General features: G+C 41.7%; 1 non-coding gene across 1 annotated transcript; it reads right to left on the reverse strand.

The window, feature by feature from the left end:
- Positions 1-2994: 2994 nt before the first annotated feature.
- LOC129062501 (small nucleolar RNA SNORA52) lies at positions 2995-3127 on the reverse strand. The gene has a single exon (XR_008528290.1). It is a non-coding gene; the product is annotated as a small nucleolar RNA SNORA52 (small nucleolar RNA).
- Between the last annotated feature and the right edge of the window lie 3745 nt (positions 3128-6872).

Consider the following 6872-nt stretch of genomic DNA (forward strand, 5'->3'; position numbering starts at 1 on the left):
CAGAGCTGGAGGGGGGTCGAGAGCGCGCGTCGTTGCGCGCATGCGCGGCCTCTCGCTGTGCCAGGGGCCGCAATAAAGCCAGCGCGCTGAGGATCAGCCGGCTTGTGGTGGTCATTGATGCCTCTCTGGCTGGGGCTGGCTGCACGTACCTGCCATTTACCCTCGGGGCCAATGGGAGGGACGAACAGGACCGCCTGCGCCCGCCCGCTACCTTGCTCTAAGGACATTTAATGCCTCGCGCCAGCTGTGGCTGCTTTTGCGGATTTACAAGTCGGGTTTTTTACCCGCTTGTGGCCCGAGTATCCTCCCACTTGGAGCCCTGGGCCGCCCTCCCGCGGGAGCCGCCTGTAGGCCAGACCAAGCCCTGCAACTAAGGGCGCCTCGTCAGTCCTCCCAGTTTTCTGCCTTTACGCATTTACGCCTTCGGCGGGAAACTGCTACGAACAATTTGAAGAACTCTGGGGTTGTTTCTAGCTCAGCCCTTTACTACTTTGTGATCCTGACAAGTCAAAGCTTTGCCCTTAGTGTGTGTTTACTCATCTGAAAAGTGGGATTGAGAGGCTCAAGAACGATAACGTCTGTAAAAATGTTTTCTAAAGGAGAAAACATGGTAGCTTGTGCGATGGTGGTTCCTCCAAACTCAGGCTTAGGCTATTCCTCATTTTGTGATCTACGAGCAGTTCGTTTCCCTTTGAACCCTTATAACGTTCATATATAGATTTTACTCTCAAGGTTTTGAAATGCCTCCTGAACATTCCTCATAACTCAGCTTGTTGGACCACATTCGGCTTTCTTCCAGAGTCTACACTCTGCTTGAAGCTCCTTTCACCGAGTTGGAGACGTCCTTTAGGTGTCAGTTTTTCCTTTATTAGCTGTCTTTCTTAAACCAAGATGCTTTGAAACCATTGCTAGTTTTCTAAATGGTGGAGAGCAAGGAAGGGGTGGAGAAACGTTCTGATCACCTGACTTCATTATTCTCTTCAAATCAGTGTTAAAGGCAGGACAAAGCAAAAAAAAATTTAAGGCTGCAGCCTTTCACTGCCCTCTGAGGGGTAAGTCTCACAAATATTTTAGTTCTTGCCCAGAAGGTGGTCACGGGGATATGGGTAAATGACACTCAGGTTAACTATAGACCCAAAAGAGAAGTACAATGGAAGTCTAACTTAGCGACTTTGCAGGCAGCAGCAATTTACAGGTTAAAGTTCTGATTTCGGTTTGTGAATGGTGTTCACTTATTATTATAAAATATGGCGATTTCTCTGTGTGCCTCCGTGGAATCTCAGAACCTGCTAGAAGCTAGTGAAAGCAACTATGTTGCAGTGAGAGCAACAGTACTTGGCTCTGCAGCTTAATAGTTTTGTCTGTGACCTTGGCTACTCAACTGCCTTATCTGAGCCTCAATTCTTTGTAAAGTAGGGGAAGAACATATGCCAATGGATTTATAAAGCACCGTATAAATATATAGGTTTAAATTAAGTGCTTTGTGGGTGATGATTGTTTGCCCAAATAAAGTAGACTACTACCAAATATGCAATTCATTAATACTCATCCTGACGGAGAGTAGTGAATAATAAATTAAGGGGGTGAATTCAAAGAAATTATTATCACTGACAATAGAAGGAAAACCTGACCCCAATTTAGGAATCTGATAGTCGTCTTTTTTTTTTTTAATTAGGATATTAGCTCAAACTTTGTCTTTATAAAAACCAGAAAGTGCGAAAAGGAGGATAAACTTGTCATCCTGAGGGATTTCTAAGCTGATTCTCAGAGGTATCCTGGGAGGTTATGGAGAAACCAGGGCCCCAGTAGGCAGAGTCCATCAGCTTGTATAAGGCTTTGGGGACCTGAAACACAGAAAGTCCCAGAATCACAAAGCTTGAAAAGCATCTTGGGTTCTTAGGAGCTAAGTCACAGGGGCCTGAGCTATTACCGTCTCTCAGATTTATGTTTCCTTGATGCTACTACCTGATACTTGAGAACCATACAGGCATGAGTCACTCTCTGCTACTCTATTCAGCAGTTGACTCTTTAGTACGGTTGACTCATAAGAATGTAAGGTTACATGTATGAGAGGAAGGTTCAAGTACATGGGGAGAATATGAAGCCTATGAATCCAAAAGATGACCTACCTTTTCCAGGTGAATTAGGGTCCCAACAGGAAATAGATGGCATGCTCCTAAACAATGAAGGGCTATTTTTAAAAAGTATAGGCAAGGGATGGGTCGGTAACTGGAGGCTAGTAACAGCCTCAGGCCTGAAAGGACAAAGGGAGGTAGTGGATACTGGGACCTGGAAGGAGGGATTGCCTTGAGAGAAGCAGTGACCTTTGATCAAAGGATACAGCTAGAACCAGGTGAACCCAGGGGAGGGATGTCTTCTGCCAGAGTTCCCTATTAGCTGAATCCAACAGAAAGCCAGAATACAGGAAGCCCATTGATGAAATTCATGCAGGTTAGCCTCCCAGGATACAGAATAAAATACAGGACAGAGGAGGGTAATCTGGAAGGAAAAAGAGAATATCCAGCATATCTAGAGATGAAGACCCTGTCCATTCCCCACAAGAGAGGCTATCGTTGATTCTCCTTGCTCAAGTACTGCTGGCTAGCAACTTTATGGAGATGGCTCCTTAACTAGTTGGAACAAAATTTACTTTGAGGAGTTTGCAAGAAAGGCTGCCCAGGTTCTTAACAGCAACTGGAGATGAATCTAGCTGCCCAAGCCAGATAAGATAGCACTCTGATTAAAGGACAAACTACAAAGGGAGGAACATTAATAACTCTATGTAGAAACTGGAGTTTTATTTAGTTTTTTCATTGATTTGAAAAACCTCAATTTTGTTGTTCCGCTTATACATTCCTTGGTTGCTTCTTGTATGTGTCCTGACCGAGGATGGAACTCGCAACCTTGCTGTACTGAGGTGATGTGAGGATGCTGTAACAACTACCTGGGCAGAGCTAAACTGTAGTTTTTTTTATTTATTTATTTTTGCCCCTCGCATGTCCAGAAGCGCGCGTATGTGAACCCACAGCCGCTGAGCTCACGCCTCCTGGTGCCACTACCAGGGTGCTCTAGTCCACAAGCGAAGCCTGGCAGGCCACTGCTGACCAGCAGGCATTAGAATGGATCGTTAAACTGTAGTTTTAGAACAACTTTTTAAAGCTGAGGGATTCTGGGGAAAGTCACCTTTTTTTCTTTTTCTTTTGTATCTATATACTGAATACAAATTTGCAAGATAGGTATATTTGTGTGTATGCCAAGTGCCTAGCTCATTGCTAGACATGTAGCAAAAGCTCAGCATGGAAGCTCTTATTTCTATTGGCCTCTCTCAAACATCAATTTTCTTTACAATAAAAACTTTCTTAAACATTAGGACTGATTATGGGAACAGAGTGCAGTCCCACACTTTGCTCAAGGGTTCCCTATAGTCTTTTTCTTTTTTTAAAAGATTTTATTTATTTTTAGAGAAGGGGGAAGGAAGGGAGAAAGAGATGGAGAGAAACATGCTTAAGGATATAGTCTACATCCTATAGACTATACTATATAGTCTATAGTATAAAGTCTACAGTAGTGTACAGCGATGTTCTAGGCCTTCACACTCAGTTGCCACTCACTGACACGTCAAACAACTTCTAGTCCTACAGGCTCCACTCATGACAAGGAGTACCAGTAAGGTTATACCTATACAGGTATACCATTCTGAATATTCTTTTTTTTTCAATTTTATTTATTTTTAGAAAGAGAAAGAGAGCATGAAAAACATCTACAGGTTGCCTCTCATATCCAGTGACTGGGAATCAAGCTGATAACCTTTTGTTTTGTGGGATGACATCCAACCAACTGAGCCACATTGGTCAGGGCCCATTCTTAATCTTTAATACTGTAATTTTACTGTACCTTTCCTATGTTTAGACAGACACACAAATACCACTATGTTACAATTGCCTAAGTATTCAGTACAGTAACATGCTGTATAAGTTTACAGCCTAGGTGCACTAGGCTGTACCATGTAAGAGTACGGGAGTACTCTGTGATGTTCACACAACAAAATTGTCTAGAAATGTATTTCTCAGAACATATCCTTGTCATTAAGTGGCATATGACTGTATTGAGGTTTACCTGTGATTGGGGAGTAGGTACAATTTTTGCCCAGGAGATGTAAAAAATTTCAGTGACACCCTGAAATGGTAAGACTTTGATATTTTATTAAGAAACACCTTTATTTTAAATGACAGTACAAAAACTGTATATATAATATAGATCTGTATAGGTGTATATACACACACAAATGCTCAACCAGACACACACAATCTTGCTCATCAGAATCAAACTCTATTTTATTAAAATTCTAAATAAAAAAGAAGTATATTTAAGTTTTCCTAAAATATACTGTACATAAAGCTGTCAGACAACCTGAAAAATGGAGGTACCCCACCCACACTCTTTCTCTCCTCACCCCCAATCACATATCTTCCCCCCTCCTGCCCCCACATGACCGGCCTTGGCAGAGGACAGCATACAGGGCACGGCCAGATAAGGACGCCGCTATCATCAGTGATAGAGCACGATGCCTGAAGCCAACAAGGAAGCACAGGATTATAGGCTGTGACCTAAATTCTCAGAAACAGACCACTTCAGAATAAGCAGAAAATATGTATTTGGGATAGAGGGAAGTGGAAAGAGCAAAGACAAGGCCCACAGATTATAAATGACCTACTAATTAAGTTCTAGTTCCTGGGAAAGACTCAATGAGATAAGAAGAATGGGGTCATAGAAGCAGAAGTAGTTAGAGGGGGAAGGGGAGGAGACAAGAGAGATAGGGAATCACTATTTCCTGCCATTAACAAGCCAAATTGCTACTGAAGAGTCTAGGAATGTCACCCTACCCTCTAATCCTAGAGAGGTTCCAAAAAAAAAAAAATAATAATAATAATAATAATAATAATAAAAGGCAGCACCAGAGGTCCAAAGCTATGTAGTTTGAATGCATATCCTTCTTGTTCAATATATTAGCATAGGAAAAAGGGTACTAACTCAGAAGGGGAAAATATTCATCACATAAAATGGAGATAGATAAGAGCCTAGAGTAGCATATAGGTGGTCTTGACACATATTCCATTCTTAAACCCCTTTTCTGGCCATACAGAGGTGTCTACACAAGAAGCAGAAAATAGGAGGCCATTCTCCAATAAATAGGGACAAAAACTCATTCCCACTCAATATTAAACTTCTAGGAAGAGTTCACTATATGCCTCAAATCTTCTAGCTCTGTTGGTCCATAATGTTGTTAGGAGAGGGCCACACAAATTTTCTCAAAATAACCCCTCTCAAAAGGCTGAGATTCTAAACTGGGAACAAGATGTAGAGAATGTCTGCTCCTTCTGCCATGGAACTTTATCCAGGGTTTCTTTCTTCAGAGGTTGAAGAGATTGTACAAGTGCCAGTCAGAATAGCTGCCATAGGAGTGGAAAGGAAGCTTGCTCTGTAGAAGGGCAGTTCCATCTCTACCCTGACACTGCCCTGTATCTCTCAGTTTACATGGTGTCATCACACTAAATGCTAAACAAACCTCTGTAAAGCCAGGTCCTGGCTCTCCCTGGGGCCGCACTCCTCAGGTTTCCCATCACTGCCTGTTAAAGCACACCTCTCAGAGAAGGGCCAAAGCAATGCCTTTTCTTCCCCAGCCCCCGCAGTGAATCCAAAGAAACCCTCTCTAATGCATTTAATGAAATAAAAAATTTCCAGGTTATACCAGGTACTTCAGAATTGAACCTCAAATAAAGAAAAAAGTGAGAAAATCCATATATATTTATAAACATATACACAAATATATACCCTGCAAAGGGGCATTAAAAAGGCCCCGGTCACACAACACCTAACTTCAATTGGAGAGCCCTCTGGTAAATTTATTGTTTTTACATCAGTATGAGGAAAATAATTTTGTATGCCATATATTTCCAACATTACTGGGCAGAAACACAAATTTTAATAATGTAATGGTAAGGGTGAAGAAGGAGGAAAGGCAAAGTCAAAAATAGCTGAACACAGATCTGACAGAGAAAAAGAACATCTTTTAAGGCACCGCATTCAAAACATGGAAAACCTAAAGCCCGGTTCTCCCATATTTCAGTTAAAAGACCTCAAATCTGGCATTATAATGAAAAGATCCCACAGAGGTAGTGGCAGGAAGAGAATGTACTTATGCATCTATAAGTAATTTCCCTGACGCCAAGGAACAAGAATAGAAATGTTAAGGTTTATTTTTTTTCTCTTCTTGGGGCGGGGGTTGGGGGTAGGCTTAAGATCAAAATGCAAAGGTAGACTGTAAAATTCCTACATTAATACTGATATTAAAGCAGCTTTATTTTAAAGTAGGCAATCATCCTAGGCTCCAGGTTTCTTCTGTTCAAGTACCAACTCTGAACCACTTGTCTGTTAATTTGATTCTCTGTAATCCAACCTTGCCATAAATAAGCCAGTTGGAATCCCCTAACCTAGAAGATCTAGCAACATTTTCCCAACTTCCATGGTTGGTCCTGTAAGAAATGCAAAATCATAAAATAGTATTGCCATCAATGCTTTTAATGTTCAACTTCTAATCACTTCAAGGGATCCTGACTTACCATTCCCTCCAAGGCAATACAACTGGAGATGAAATCTTATTATTTCCTTTCTTTAGGATGCTAAATGGTCTATTCCAAGTAAATAAAAACAAAAAACTTTTTGCTTCCCACCCTTCCCAGACAATTCCCTTCTCTCTGTCCCCCATCCCAACCTCTCCTTTAACTCCCAGTCTCAGAGACCCCATCATCAGAAATGCCTTGGGCTGTATTAGAGATTTTTTGTGTGGGGGGATGATAGCCTCCTATAGAAAG

This window comes from Pteronotus mesoamericanus, unplaced genomic scaffold, assembly GCF_021234165.1.
Source record: "Pteronotus mesoamericanus isolate MK-2021 breed Mesoamerican mustached bat unplaced genomic scaffold, CSHL_Meso_final scaffold_705, whole genome shotgun sequence".
Classification (NCBI taxonomy): Eukaryota; Metazoa; Chordata; class Mammalia; order Chiroptera; family Mormoopidae; genus Pteronotus; species Pteronotus mesoamericanus.